We start from the raw sequence: 14,951 nt of genomic DNA, 5'->3' as shown, positions 1-14,951 counted from the left end.
AAGTTACCCCAAATACCACTGAGCTCAAGAACAAACAACAATGAAAACCAGAGTAAGGATGAAATGAAACAATGAGCTTCATTTCATGAACATGAGAGTAAGGATTTTGAGCTCTGCTCCTTAATTATTGTGGTTTCACGTGAACATGTCACATATCATACAGTAGATACTCTTTTCCTAATTCTGCTGATGCATCATTTTAAAATGTAAACATATGTAAAATCTACTTAAAAAAATATACAAAAAATCATGACAATCTTCCGTTAATGTGACTGAACTCACTTTTTATAGAACAAGCACGCATGGTAGAGGACTTAATACTCTTCTCTCCATCACGTACGTGACTAAATCTACCATCAGCAAAGCTGCTGTGGCGAGTACTAACAATGAAACATCAGGAAGACTCACTGGCTAGTACCACTACGATGGGACTCGCAAAGCGAGGTCAGAGATATCACCTGGCAATACGGTATTCTAAAATTATTGGCAGGAAATGGGTATTCACAACTGCTAGCTAAATTATTTTTAAGTGTAATGTGCTGGAGAGAGTGGGCGAGTGGCCAAATTCTTCTCTCAGCCATATAAATGCAATTCTGAAGTGACTTCATTGACCTGAGCACTGAAGTAGAAACGTGAATCTATTTCTACCTTAAATGTACTGCAGCCTGTCGCATTAGTGCTGTGATCCTGTCAGATCCTACAAGTAAACAGGGTCAGGACATGCCAATAGACAAACAGGAGATTGTCAAACAACCTCTAAACACATGAAAGAAGGAGTGCTGGTACCTGCACAGCCATCATTTTCTGAGCATCTCTCTTCAGGAGATTTCCCTGTGCGATGCCCACCAGGGCCCAAATATTCCCCTTACCTCAGTGACAGCACAAAAGGCCCTAACAGGCATTTGTATCCTCTCGTAAGGCTACAGCACCCAACTTCTTTCACTCACCTTTCTGATGCCCCTTAATTCTCCATTAGGCTATACTCGTGAAGATCGCTATCCTTTCACATACTTGGCTGGGCAAGTGGCTCACATAAACAGACCCTGTGTTGCTTTTCAGGATGAGGGATCTCGACAAAAACCTGTTTTCTGAACTACCGGAATGAACAAGCATCATTAGGGTTAAGATGTGATAGGAAACGATCCCACCAGTAACTCTGCTACTAGATTTAAGGCAGGGACTTGGCTCTGGACCCCAGAGGGGATGTGTCCCCTCAGCCTGGCAGGGCCTTGCTGCCTCCATCCTTGCAGGAGCCTGGCTGCATGTGGAGAGGAAGGGCAGCAAGTCTTACAATAGGATGACCTAAGACTCATTTTGAGACAATTTCATCTACTTCAGGAGAACTTACCCTTCCCCAGAAGGGCTGCCACCATCCAAATGGATTGCATGGTTCCAGCCCATGCAGAAGTACCTCCAACACATCATCCCCACCAAATACGTTTATACAGTTTGGGTGGACAGCCTCAAACACAGGCAGGATTCCAGACTGGACCTGTGGTGAAGACAAACTGAATTTATGCCTTATGTGATGTTAGGTGGCAGTATGCTGCTATGTTAAAGACCCGATATACCTTCCAGTGCTCTAGGAACATTTGGGATATTAACCAGGGAGCCTCAGCCAGATGACAACTTTCCATTCTGCTGACCTACATTATTACTGCAGTCATTATCTAAGGTAGTCTTTGTTTTGCGTCCCAAGCCTCTATTTGTCTAGATAGGCAAGCTAAGGACCTCATTACAAGTAAGAGATTTGAAAGCATATCATGAAGTATACAAAGCACTTCACAGTCCTTTGATTAAATGAATATACGCCAGGTGTCTTTATTAGTCAATAAAGAAGATACAAAAGATGATATGAGAAAGTCAGAAAATGCTCTCAAATCCTAAATATCTGTTTTGATCAACTTAGTAGCACAATTTGCCATAAAAACAAAGCACTAAAGCCAAATACACAAATACAAATTCTAACCCTCTTAGTCCTTAGCTGTTGAGTAAGCCACTGTGAAACACCCAGGAAGGCCGATAAGAAAAAACACAACCCATCAATACTGAAATCTAGACTTCTTACAAATAAAATATGACGAACGCTTCACTTCATCACATTAAGTTAAAAAGCACTGCTTATCTAGTATGTGAAGCAGCTTTAATTTTGCTCAGGCTCTGCCCCATAAGAATGCATTATGATTTGTTTTTTTGAACTATGGTTCCTACGTTAACTATGATTATTGAAAATACCAATAATCCATACAAGTGAAAAATCCATTATTTTTAATTAAAAATTAAATAAAATTCAAATCTGTCACTGGAAAATTCCTTAGGTGAAAGAAAGATACACAAAAGGATCTTCTAAGCTTGGCAGATTATAAATAGATGTAGGTACATACAGAAATATTTTGATGCTATTTTCAACATGACCTTTCAATGGTTAACTAACCAACTGTAAGCAGTACAAATCAAAACAGTTCTATTATTACATATTATTACATCTTCATTACGTATCCTGTTAATCTGACCCTTGGATTTACTATATTTAATACTTACATATAAGGTAATTAACCTTTTACTTAAGGTAACAAATAACGTCAAATTAACAAATTTGCATACTTTCTTTGCTAGTAAGATATCTAAGCTGCTAGTACCTTTCATTAAATAGATAAGATTATTTAATAAAAGATATTTAAAGCTTTCTAGTCTTTAATATTTCAAAAGTGAAATTTACCGGAAAACCTAAGTATATTTTTTTCCATATAATGTTGATCAAAGTGATTTTATTTGTTTCTGTATATTCTTGTTGAAAATCTTGGCTTCTTATAGAGAAACAAATGCCCTCCTATTTTTCAGCACCTTTTAAATTATACCGAAAATAGAAGATAATTTAAGGAAAACAGTTTCTATGAAATACGATGTGGATAAAAGCAACTCTATTCTCTAGTAAAATTCCCCATAAAGATTTCTAATCAGAGTGTTTCAAAGTTGTAGAAGTGGTTTCTAACACCATGATTAATCAATACAGTGAAGATGCCTTTAAGACTTCCAGTACCAGCTAAAGAGTCTGCAGCCACATGATATGAAGTGCTGGTCTGGTTTTACCTCACTCTGCCAGTTTGGATTTGATCAGAAGTTTTCGATGGGTTAATGTTGTGCTAGCCAACTACATACTGGATCAGGTGTCACCTGTATGTACCACTCAGCCTTGATGAAGTATAACATGCCCTTCTCTAGCCACCACGAAAGCGCAAAGCTAGGACAAAGCCTGCATAACATGCTTTGAGTAATTCAACTGAAACGTGCTCATGCCAAACCCAGTTCAAATTAGACCTGTGGTTTGGTGTTAATGATTGTGAAAATGGCATAAGCAGTTTGACCAGTCACCCAACCGGCAGGAACTATTTCAGTGCCCTCACCCACAGAACACCTCTTGCAGTAGTGTGCACAGATATGAACTTAAGAGTTTGGCTCTGAGGCAGTTTTGGGTACAGCTGAGATGGCATTGCTGTAAACAAATGCAGTAGTAGAACCTGATGATAACCACGCTCCAGATCAACAGAATGGAATGAAGATTTTTGGGTGGGAAAGAGTAAATTCAAATCAAACAAACCATTTGTGAAGTTCAGTGGTTGCTTTTTCTTTTCATAATAACCACTCCATAGTAAGCAATCAGATGGTAATATAACACGTGATGTAGTTATCAGAACGTCAGGACCTTGTTCCAGGACGCAACAGGGTCAGCCCCAGCTTTCTGACCACAGCCAGCTACATTGGTCTGCAAGCAGAAAGGCTGGATTTTGATCAAATAACGTTTTAAATACCACCACGCCCAGCGAGCAGAAATTCGGGCATATGATACAACACCTCAGTCCCCTCTGAAACCCTCTTCCTCGATACTGAGGTGTTTGCCAGCCCTACAAGGCAGCCCCGTGGCAGCCGCCTGCAGCACGCGAGCAGCAGCACAGCGGCGCCTGCTACCACATCACCGCTCACTGGTGAGAGGGGGACAACTGCTAACCAAACACCGTGTCTTCACTGCCGTGTCTCTTACCCACAAGAAATGCCCGATGCGTGGGAATGCTGAGGCTGTGAAATGGCACTATGCAGAAAATTACATGTTAGCTATCTCCATTATAACAGGCTGTCATCTTTCAGTGCAGACCAGCCATTAATCATCCAACAATCATTCATCCATCCTTTCAGTGAAGCATTAAAATGTGTGCCTTTCTGTCTGTCTCTGGTGCTCATCCAGGTGGAAATTAGAAATCCCAGAGTGCTTTTCAGAAAGTACAGGGGCTAACCTTGGGTGACCCTCAGTAATAAAAGAGAAAACCTGTTTCCATTGTCCACAGCTGCGTGTAAGCTATCGCCCACTACATAATCGGCACCACATTTACCTACACAGTCACCGCTTCTCCAGCATTTAACTCATTCATCTGCAGAGTGGGTTGGGACACTTTGAGTATGAAATATGTTTTGTGAAATCACATTCCATTATCCTTTACAGCATGCAGACGAGCGTTTTCGACCAAAAATTTCAGTGCCCCTGTGATTCAGTCTTAAAGGACTCTCCTCCCGGGGTAGCAACCTGCAGCAGGGCTTCAAGTTCAGGCATGGAAATAAGTGCTCAGAACACCATAAAACATATGCTAATAACAAGGGACAAAATTCACTTAGCATAGACAAATGCTTGTTGCTGTTTTCTCCTCTCTTTTTTTCTTATATTGATTTTCTTCGTGGTTAAAATTATGATGCTCATGTTCTCTGGGCTGGATAAAGTCTTATTCTTTCTTTAGAGCTTCTGGATGAAAGACATTCAGGGACTTAGATAATCACCTTCTTAACTAGATTTGATCTGATTTTGAGGTCATTTTCATGCATTAGCTTAAAAGAATTACAACACAATTTAATAAAAAATTCTGTTAACATAACTTAGCCTTGAAAAATTGCACTTACATTGAGCAACTAATATTTTTAATGTTTTATTCACTGAAACCCAACTCTAAAGACATTTTGATCCATAATCAGCAATGTCCTTAAGCACATCCAATCTTTCATTGCAATGGTGAAATTTAAAACTGGAAAAACAACAACAATATAAAGGAGTTAAGTGTCTAAGTCTTATTAGAAGGGGGTAGAAATCAAGCGCCAACTCCCTTAATATTTTTAGTTTCTATCCAAGGGCACATAAAACACATGCAAAGTGCTAAACAGGTTGAAACAGGTTGAGGAGAAGGAGGGGTGACCTCCAGAGATCCCAGATTCCATGTGCTCTCTTACCTGCTCGCTTGAAGGAATTTGCAGTACACTGACCCATCTACAGATTACAACAGATTTTGTACCACATTTGCGATTACGTTATCCAAGCGGCAAATAAGCCAACAGAGAAGCAATCGAATGGATTTTTACTTAGGCTGTAAAATTAATTTTAGAGAAGTTGTGTCATGTAGGAAAAAGGAGGTACAGGCACAGCCATGTGTAATAAGAATAAATATTGGCATAGTGGAAGTACCATTATGCGTTCTCTGGACCATACCTCCAAAAACTCTCATAACTGTAATTAGATGGAAAGGCAAAGAAATGTTATTTTTTCACAGCTTTTTCAGACATACAGATTACATGGTCTGGATTAATTTCTAATTACTCCCTGATGTGCATTGGAAGGACGGATTCTGCTTACAGCAGAAGGTTCCTCAATCCTGAGGAATTCACGTACAGGCACATGCCTAGTTTCTCGGCCCATGGACACAGTGTTAGAAATCACATTGTTAAGCACTACCTAAACTGTGTGTAAAGCTGAGAAATTTAAGCATGTGCATTTATTTGTGGTGAGGGGTAAATGTAGTTAAGAAATGGAGAACGAGAAGAATATGAACATGGGGTACAGATCTTCATTTCATTTGGTAATACTGCTTCCACAAGCATTAAACTTTCAAATATGTACTGCTTAAGGGAATAAGCATTTACAACATATGTTGGACAATTGCACATTCCTTTTTTGTTACACCCTCAGCTAAAAAAAGACAGGACAAATGGTCCCCAAATGCAAATCTACAGAAAGTGACAATTAAAATAGCACAACATCAGAAACTGGAAGAACAACACAGTGCATGAAGTCACACAGAAGGCCAAGGTGAAGTCAGCATTGGAACAGATGTGCGTTTAGATGACACTTGCCCAACGGCCTCTTGGTGTCAAAACTGCAAGCATCCTGCCTGTGAGGAGCAGAGAAGCAGGCCTGCAACTCCCCCACTTGATACATCGCTGGTTACTTGACCAATGATTTATATCGGGTGCCTAACGTATCCACTCTCAATTTTTCTGCAATTAAGGAGGGCAGGGCAGGGCAGTGACAAACGGTTTTCCTGCAGCTCTTTTGGCTTTAGCTATTATCCCTTAGATATCTTCAAACTAATTCATCCCTCTCTAGAATCCCAGGTTTGGGTTGATAAATCAAGCGAGACCTGTGTGTGCTGGGAGCTGATTACAGGGTCATTCCTCAGCAGAAATGTTTGACCATAGTTTCCCAACTTCATATTTTATCTAGCAGCTGGTGATGTATCATCACTAATCCAAATGCAAAGTATCAGGAAATAAAAGAAGGAGGCACTGTTTATAATAAATCACTGACAGGGAAAGCTTGACCTTTTCATTTCCTACAAGGTATTTCATTGTTAGACCACAGACAAACAGAATTTTTCATCTGGTGCTTAATATGCATCAGAAGAGAACAAAGGTTTATAAGAGCAGAGGAGTAGGGTACTATCTCCACTAGAGGACACTTATCTTTCCATAGATCAAAAAAGACAATGTTGTTAATACCGCTTTTTTTCTTAAGACTCCTTTATTCTTCTTATTAAATCATAATTTAATGATAAAATGCACTCCCCTACTTTCATCCTGAAGGGAGATTCAGAGACTGTTAACTTTGAAACACTCCTTTAAAACGTGTTATTTTTAAGGAAAATGAAATGCTTATCATTAACAGCAAATATAAGCGACTGGCATTACAATGACACAAACATAAAATGATAACACCCATTATTAATGCTCAGGCCTGAGATGTACCTACCATGTGTTACTGTTGTTACTGCAACTGTGGCTGCAGCTGGAACACTGTTCAGACTGGATGCCGTGCAAACACCTAATAAAAGGCTTCCTCTGCAAGGAGCTTCTGTTTCACCTTTTACCCACCAAAAATGGGTAACAGATACAGACACGCCTAATTTTATTTTTTGCAAGGAAAGCGTCAAAAAGTAATATTAATCTGTTCACGTGAGGCAGCTCCTTGGTCCATCCCTCCCAGCCCTCAATCAGGTTATGTGGTACCCAGCCCTGAGATTCCTGAGATTCAGCCCCCTGCCAAACGCAGGAGCCCTGGTGTTGCATTAGGAATGCAGAGGCTGACAAGACATGCGCTCCGTTCCCTCCTGTGCTGAGCAGCAGTACCTGCCACCAGAATGAGATGCTAGGTCTCCCGCAGCCCACAGGGGCCCCAGACCCACACACCCGCTTTTCCAGAGGCTGCTTTGTATGAGGGTGATGAGGAATCCGTGACAGACCTATCCTGCACCCTGCACTGAGACATTCCTGCTCTGCAGGAGCAGCCCTTTGCTGCCAACACAGGTGGTTGCTTCCTTGAGCTCCTCCACAGCTCCACATGCCTCAGCATCACAAGGATCCCAAATACACCGTCAGACACACGCATGCAACTACAACCACACAAGGCCAACTCAGAATCAAGGCAGCAAGTCCCCTAGACCATCTCTTTACCTGGACAAAAACACAGTTGCATGCCTAGGCCAGAAGCTGGTTTCAGTTCCCTTGACTGTTGGTAAATTCCCGTGATTCTTTCTAAACCAGCAGTTAGGAGCTCAGAAAAGCTGAGGCCATCCATGCTTTGCTTGCTACAAGGTTGAACACAAGCAAGCAGCTTCATTAGCTGTGAAACACCTACTGACAAGGCATCTAAACAGGAGCATAGCTTTCATCGTTAGTGCAGGGATCCTGCCCTCCTCCCCAAGCCGTACCAAAAACCAAAAGTCTTGATTTGGGCCTCTAATAGAGCCCTTCCTTCTTGGATCTTCAGCAGTAAGTCTATGCTCACCTGCAAAAGTACAGTAAAGAGCACCAAAAGAGAGGCTTTACTGTTGCCTGTTACAGCAGCTTTTATACTCGTCTTGGCAGCTGGCATCTCCCCTGGTGCCAGCACCCTCAGAAGGGGCAAGGGGAGAATAGAGCACTGGTTTTGCTCCTACTAGCAAGTTGGAGGACATCCTGATGTTGAAGAAGTATCAGCTCAGCTTGCTATGCGAGGACAGTGACATTGCAGCACAACCTGTGGGTGTTTCTGCTGTACTAGGGGTCTCCAACCTCAGAGAGCGCTGTCAGAGCTGCTGCTAAGCCACAAGTGGCTTTTTCTAATTTGCCAGCATCTTAATGTATTTTACTATCATTAGCTACTTGTTCTCCTCTCACACAAAACAGGTTTAGAAAATCTATTTTACTAAGAGCTAGTATATCTAATTTGTACAAATTTACTAAAGCTTGTCAGTCACACTAAAGCATTTAATCATCTGTGACATTAAAATAAAACACTTTAAAACCTTTGGCACAGAGCGTTCCTGTTAAGAAAGTGCTGTAATAGTATTCTCTCTGCTGGCAACACAGAAAAGAGCAGCAGAGAAATTAACTCAAACAAAACACAGTCACTCATAAAACTTCCACACTGGTCAAAGCTGGAAAACCATGGATGTTCCTTCGAAGAGCAGCTTATTCCCACTGTAACGGTTTGAGATGGTTCAGCCTTCTATCAGCACAGGGAAGCTATTACAGAGTCACTACTAGGGGGTTTTAGTGTAATGAGAACCCCTCACTGCCCAGAGGGAAGGGGAATAAATGGAGGAAACTTTCTCTCTGCCTCTATATTACTACTGAGGAAAAAAAGCAAAACACTGAAATTAGAGGAGTTATCTTAAGGGGAATATCTCTTTGCACTCCTATGTTGAAACTTCAGAGTCAGGATAGTTAGGAACTGTTATGTACTTCCACTCCTCTCCTCCTGCCTTGCCTTTAAAAAGAGAAAAATAAGTTGGAATCACATTCACTGCACTCCAAAGAGCCTCACCAAACACAACAAGACTCTGAATTAAGCAGGAATTAGCAAAGCTGAGCCTTCCACTGCATTATGTAGGGCATCCCCTCGTGCAGGAGCAGCAAGCAGGGGGCTCTTCGGGCCCCAACGTGCAGCACCGACCCAGGAGGGTGACCACTGAGCCCAGCGCATCTGCCCCAGGGCTCGCTGCAAGGCTGACGCTTCCACGCCATGAGGCCAGGCTCTGTATCACAAGACTGATCCCCAGGGCAAAAGTTTTCTTAACAATTTCAAATCAAAATATAAAATATATACACATAAAAAAAAATATATATAACAAAATTCAATCAAACATGAGCAGTAAATTGCTATAATTTCATATGCATAAAATATGCACACTACTAAACATACTTCAGGGTTTGCACAGCTGTCTATAGAATACCATTAATCCTGTGTAAATACACTGAAAACAATATTGCCATAGCTAGGTTTACCATTCTAATTTTCTTTCTTCATGTGCACAGTTTCCACTACTGCTGATGGGAATTCTGTTCATGTATTAGCAGGGGAATAAATTGCTTAATTTTCAAATTCACAGTCCTATCTTCAGTAAAGTAGAATCTCTCCTCCTTCTAATTCAATTTGCCTCCCTGCAAATGTCCCCGACAGAAGGTAAGTCACTTTGTGAAAGGCACCTCTGCGTGACTGCCACAAGAAAGGCTCCCTTCTTTTTAAGCATTAAACATGTGCAAAGTAAAGCAAAAAATATTCAAGATATGTAGTAAGGGAAAACGGAAGTGCCTGGAAATTTGCCAGGCAATTCTAAGTTAGTTTAGTTTGGGTGTTATTACCCAAAGGCCAGGATTAGGACAGAAGCATTGCATACTTAGTTTAAAAAATTAGTGACTTTTGACATTCGTCTGAGACACTGGTTCAGTGGAAAGGTGTAGAGATACCTGCTGCAGCAGTACTAAGCTGAACTTTGTGCACTCCTGAGAGGAGCCTGCACTGCCCTTTTGAGTGAGCTGGTTTTACCCCTGATTACCAAAGGGCTTCGGACAAGTTTGCTCATGAGCAGCTAGAGAGTGAAACAGCCAGTGTGAAACAGGAGCATCTGAGGACTTCCAAAGGAAAACTCCCTTTTCTCAGAGTTCTACATTTTCTTTGCTAAAGCATCACTTGTCTCCCTACTGTCAGAGCCATGAGCAGGAGAGGCAGCCCCATGTGTCTGCCAATTGCCCTGGAAAACTCTCCTGTTTTCCTCCCCTACAGCCAGGAAGTAAAAATCAAGCACTGTCAGGGCTGGCTACAAGGCGCTGCTAAAGCCTTGTTAGCATTCCTTAAAGGGCTTCCGCTGAAAAAAGGAGTTTGATTTTTTTTTTCCCCCTGGTTTAGTATCTCTTTTTTTTTTTTTTAATTCATCTTTCTCCCCACAAAGAGAAGAGCTTTCCTTTTCCCGGCCAGGGATGACCAGAAGGGACTGGCACCCAGCATATTCCTCCCAGCCCTCACCTGCTTACCAGGGCCCTTACAGCTGCTGCTCTCCCTTCTGCTTGGGATCACATAGGGGGAATTCCTCACTCTGAAACACTTTCCCAGAATTGTGAATAATGAATACTGTGACTTTTTCAGCACTGCTGCTACCTTGCCTGCAGTGGTCCAGGGCCATACAAGCAAAGCATGAGGGCAGATGTGAAATATTATATTGAGCTAATGTAGGTGGGAAAACAGACAAGCTCTGAAGTGCATAAATCTCTTTAGGTGACCTTGTGTGTCCAAAGTTGGGGCTTTTTCCTGACAATCACCCTAATAGACTTCTCCTTTGGGAGTTTTTGTTTTAATTTGACAAGCAATTCAGCAAGCTTGTCAAGAATTAATTAGGTGGTTCAGGCAAAAACCACCAAAACCAACAAAAAACCCAACCGCCTCCTACCTCTGCTTACAATATCCGGTACCAGCCTAGCTGCACCTACGTTTTTACTGCAATTCCTAAAACCTGCACTAATCTGCAGATTGCCTTTCCTCACAAAACCCCAGCAGCTCTCGGTCTCTCCTCTGCTTCTCTCTTTGACAAAAACAAAACTCAGGAAAGAAAGAAAATATGGTAATTACATTGTCTCTGTTTTAAAGGGACAAACAACCTTTGTCCTAATCTGCTCCTTGCAAATTCAAGACAAATACAAGGGAATTAATATCACACAGTTCTCGCTAATGTACTAATTATGTAGTGCTGGCTACCAAATGAAAAGTAGTAACAATGATACACAAGATGATATTAAAAACCATTTACAGGAACAGGAAGTTAACGATTTCTATCCAGAGGATTCTGCTACAGCAGATGGGATTACACCAGAAAAATAAAGTCTCCAATTCTTTCTTTATCAATCCTTTCAAGATTAAGAAGGTTTTAGAAGGTTTTAAATCATGGTAATTTGGGAGGGGACAAATCCAAACCTGGGGTATTCTCAGTACCGAGTAAACCCCAACATTTGCCATAGGTAAACAGTGAAACTTAATTAACAGGTCAAGCAAGTGATCTAAGGGATTTTTGTAACACCTGTTTCCATGTGCTCAGAGGGAATATTTATAGCAATATTCAACACAACACCCATATCGACTAGAGGACAAATTTGGTAGCATAGATAAACTGATTTTCAGATTTTACTTTTAACAGTTGCCACTTCCCCATATGTTCAGACTGTTCTGGATTTTATTTGCTCCCTTTCAAAACAGACTGTAACTGCACGTACAGAATGAGGGATTTCTATGACTTCAGCTTTGATAAAAAAGGACTATTATTCATCAGGATGCGGTACTGTGCAAAATGCAAAGGTGACTGATGGTGGATAGAAGATGATACTGAAGTGTCACACCAGAAATATTTTTAACCTCGTATATATGGAATAGAATTAATTTCAAAAGAAGAATTACTTATTATTTAAGTGTATAATTCATGATTTGGAGCAGATTTGTCCCATCGTGTTCCTGGGATCCAGCTCTATTATCTTTAGACCTTCCACCTTATAAGAAAAGAACAAACCCCTAAAGATCTGCAAAGATTTCAAGTTTTTTGTGCTGGAAGTTTTAAAGGAAGGACTGGCTCTGTGCCAAGTAGTTTTGTATCTGCTAACCTAGATGTACCTCTCTGGTGCTGTTAAGTCCTGAAAAACCCTCATGCAAGCCTTCATCAGTTTTTGCAGAGGAAGAAAAATCTTCACTTGATCTTCAAAAAAAGCACCGAGTCCAGTTCTCACTATCATAACACCAAAGATCCTATACAAACACCAAAGTGAAGAGAAAAGAGTAGGAAGAAGCAGCATCTAATGCCAGAGCAATTGCAAGAACAATTTGGGACCAACAAGACCATACCTTATTTAAGGACACATTTGTTAAAAAAAGCATGAATGTGATGTGATTTATCAGCCACTAGTTGCACGCTGAAGGATCCTTGCTGATCATCCAATTGTTTACTTACCTTAGCAAGATTATTCCTACTTGTATTGTACAGATCCCAAAGGGAGGTTCAGACTGAGGAAAGTGCTTCGGGTATTGTCTTTGGCACCAATACATTTTATGGGAAATGTTATGTCAGATTAATAGTATCCTGTATGTTCTTCTGCTGTAAATAGATCTTCCTACCTGGATTACATCTCCCATGTTGCATCAGGGTCCCATCACAGAGAGAAAAAAAGCATCATGTAAGACACCTGGCCATGGGTCTAGTCACTGAGCATCAAGTCAGAAAATAACAATTCCTGTAAGATATTACTGCAGCTTTTCTAACAGTTCCTGGCCACCACCCATAGCATAGAAAGTTACCTTGTTTTAAAGAGAATAACTGTAGTTAGAAGGCTATTTTTTAAAACTTTAATTATAGCTGGTCTAGAAAATTTCTTGCCAAGTCACTGTTTTGTTAATCCTTACATATGTATATAATGCTACTGAAATCAGCAAGACATGCACGTTATCATCTCTACTCACATGACAGCCAAACCAAGCTCTCAGCCATTCAGCACATAAAGACGTATGGAATTAAATTCATTGTGTTCCAGTAGTAAAATGTGAACTCTGATTAATTATGCAAACTTTAAAAAACACATTTAGGGATATGATTTGTTCATAGAGGTACGTTTTGCACACTATCTGAATCTAGCTGAGAGAACACATAAAACATTCATTTCATTTTCTGGTATGTGCTCGTTTAGTACAATACACTCAGCCATAATGATGTAGCTAACAATTTTATGGTCGTGTATGATTCATGCTGCAAAGAATACCATGCCACACGGAAACCTTTTTATTATCAATCACCAGGAAACACAACCTTGAAGACTGGCATTAATTAAGAGGGTAAGGATTTACAAATGCTCCTGCTTCATTCTCTTAATATAAATATTCATGGTAGTATCTATGGATCACCTCTTGAAGCAAAAATTGATCTCAGAAAATGAGGAGTTGTAACAGAAATAGGAACATAATTATGAAAAGCTGTCTTCGAGTCTTTCAACTAGAATACTTTATAATCATCTTTCTTCCTTTTACTTTTTGCAAACAAAACAAAAACATTAGAATAATGATGGTAGCATAACAAAGGTGACCACAAATTTAGATTCCATTCTTACCAAGATCAGTTTTTGATACAAAAAAATTAATTTCTTGCTTTCTTTATCAATGGCTATTTTGTGGGTTCTTTGTGGTGTTTCTCAGTGCAGCAGGCCTGTTAGACACGCACCTACGTTACATACTTATATGTCCCTGTTACCTTGTGTTCATACCGATATCACTATCACTTCTATCTGTACATCTTCCTGAACAAATCCTATAGATTTTTCTAGGTGGAATCCCCAGCTGGGCATCAGCCCTAACTTAGTTGCTTTTTGTTTTCATTTATCTTCCTAATTCTCTTTCTGTAAGTGATTATGGTAAATGCATGCACACTAAGCATACAATAGAAGGAATACATATAACTGAATGTGTTACCCGCTTCAAAATCCACTACTCGTTTCAATTTGTATTATTTCAAGCACACAATATGCATAACATTTTTTGCTATATGTCTCATGTAACACATACATGAAAAATAACATATAGCAATAACATACAGAAAGCAATAATACAGAAAGATTACTGCCATCTCACAAATTTGTTAAATAAAGCATTTCTTAAAAACAATTTAAGTACATAAGGGGGAAAAAAAAGAATGGCAGCAACTAGTGATGCCTGTGGCAAGGAACCCATTTTTCTGCTGAGACTACACCTTGTTAGACTGAAGACAAATACTTTATTAACCACAGATCTGAAGAAAGTGCAGAAATTTGAAGTTTTTCCTAGCTTTATACACACACAAAAAAAACAGACACTAAGTTTCAACTACAACAAAGTATTATTTTTAGGTCATCAAGAAGCAGATGTTTTCCATTTCCAGAAGTAAATAAAATTGCTCCTGGTGATAAACAGACAGGTAAAATGTTTTGGAACAACGTTGTCTCTCTAACCATCCTGAAGGTAAGTGAACAACATGAACTTGCCCACACTTGATTTCTCCATTGTTAAAATCTGTCAGTTAAGAACTGGCAAAGAACACTGATAAAAAAAGCCAAATTGACTTAGTTCCCTTGATTCACCCCATCCCTTTAATGGTGTTGACAAGATTAGATGACGACAAAAATCTTAGTCTGTACAAACCCCTTGTTGATCTATTTTGTCCTTATCATCATTATTTTGTTCCAACAAACATCCCCCAGCCTCTGGAATTCATCAGCCTAAAACATCGTTTAATATTTTCTCTTCTCAGAGCAGCTCTTATTAACCTAAACCCTTCAGTGAAAAATGCCTATACATATACAGTCTGTGATTAAATAGAACTGTA

This window comes from Anser cygnoides, chromosome 12, assembly GCF_040182565.1.
Source record: "Anser cygnoides isolate HZ-2024a breed goose chromosome 12, Taihu_goose_T2T_genome, whole genome shotgun sequence".
NCBI lineage: Eukaryota > Metazoa > Chordata > Aves > Anseriformes > Anatidae > Anser > Anser cygnoides.
Note: the sequence above shows the minus strand (reverse complement) of the source record.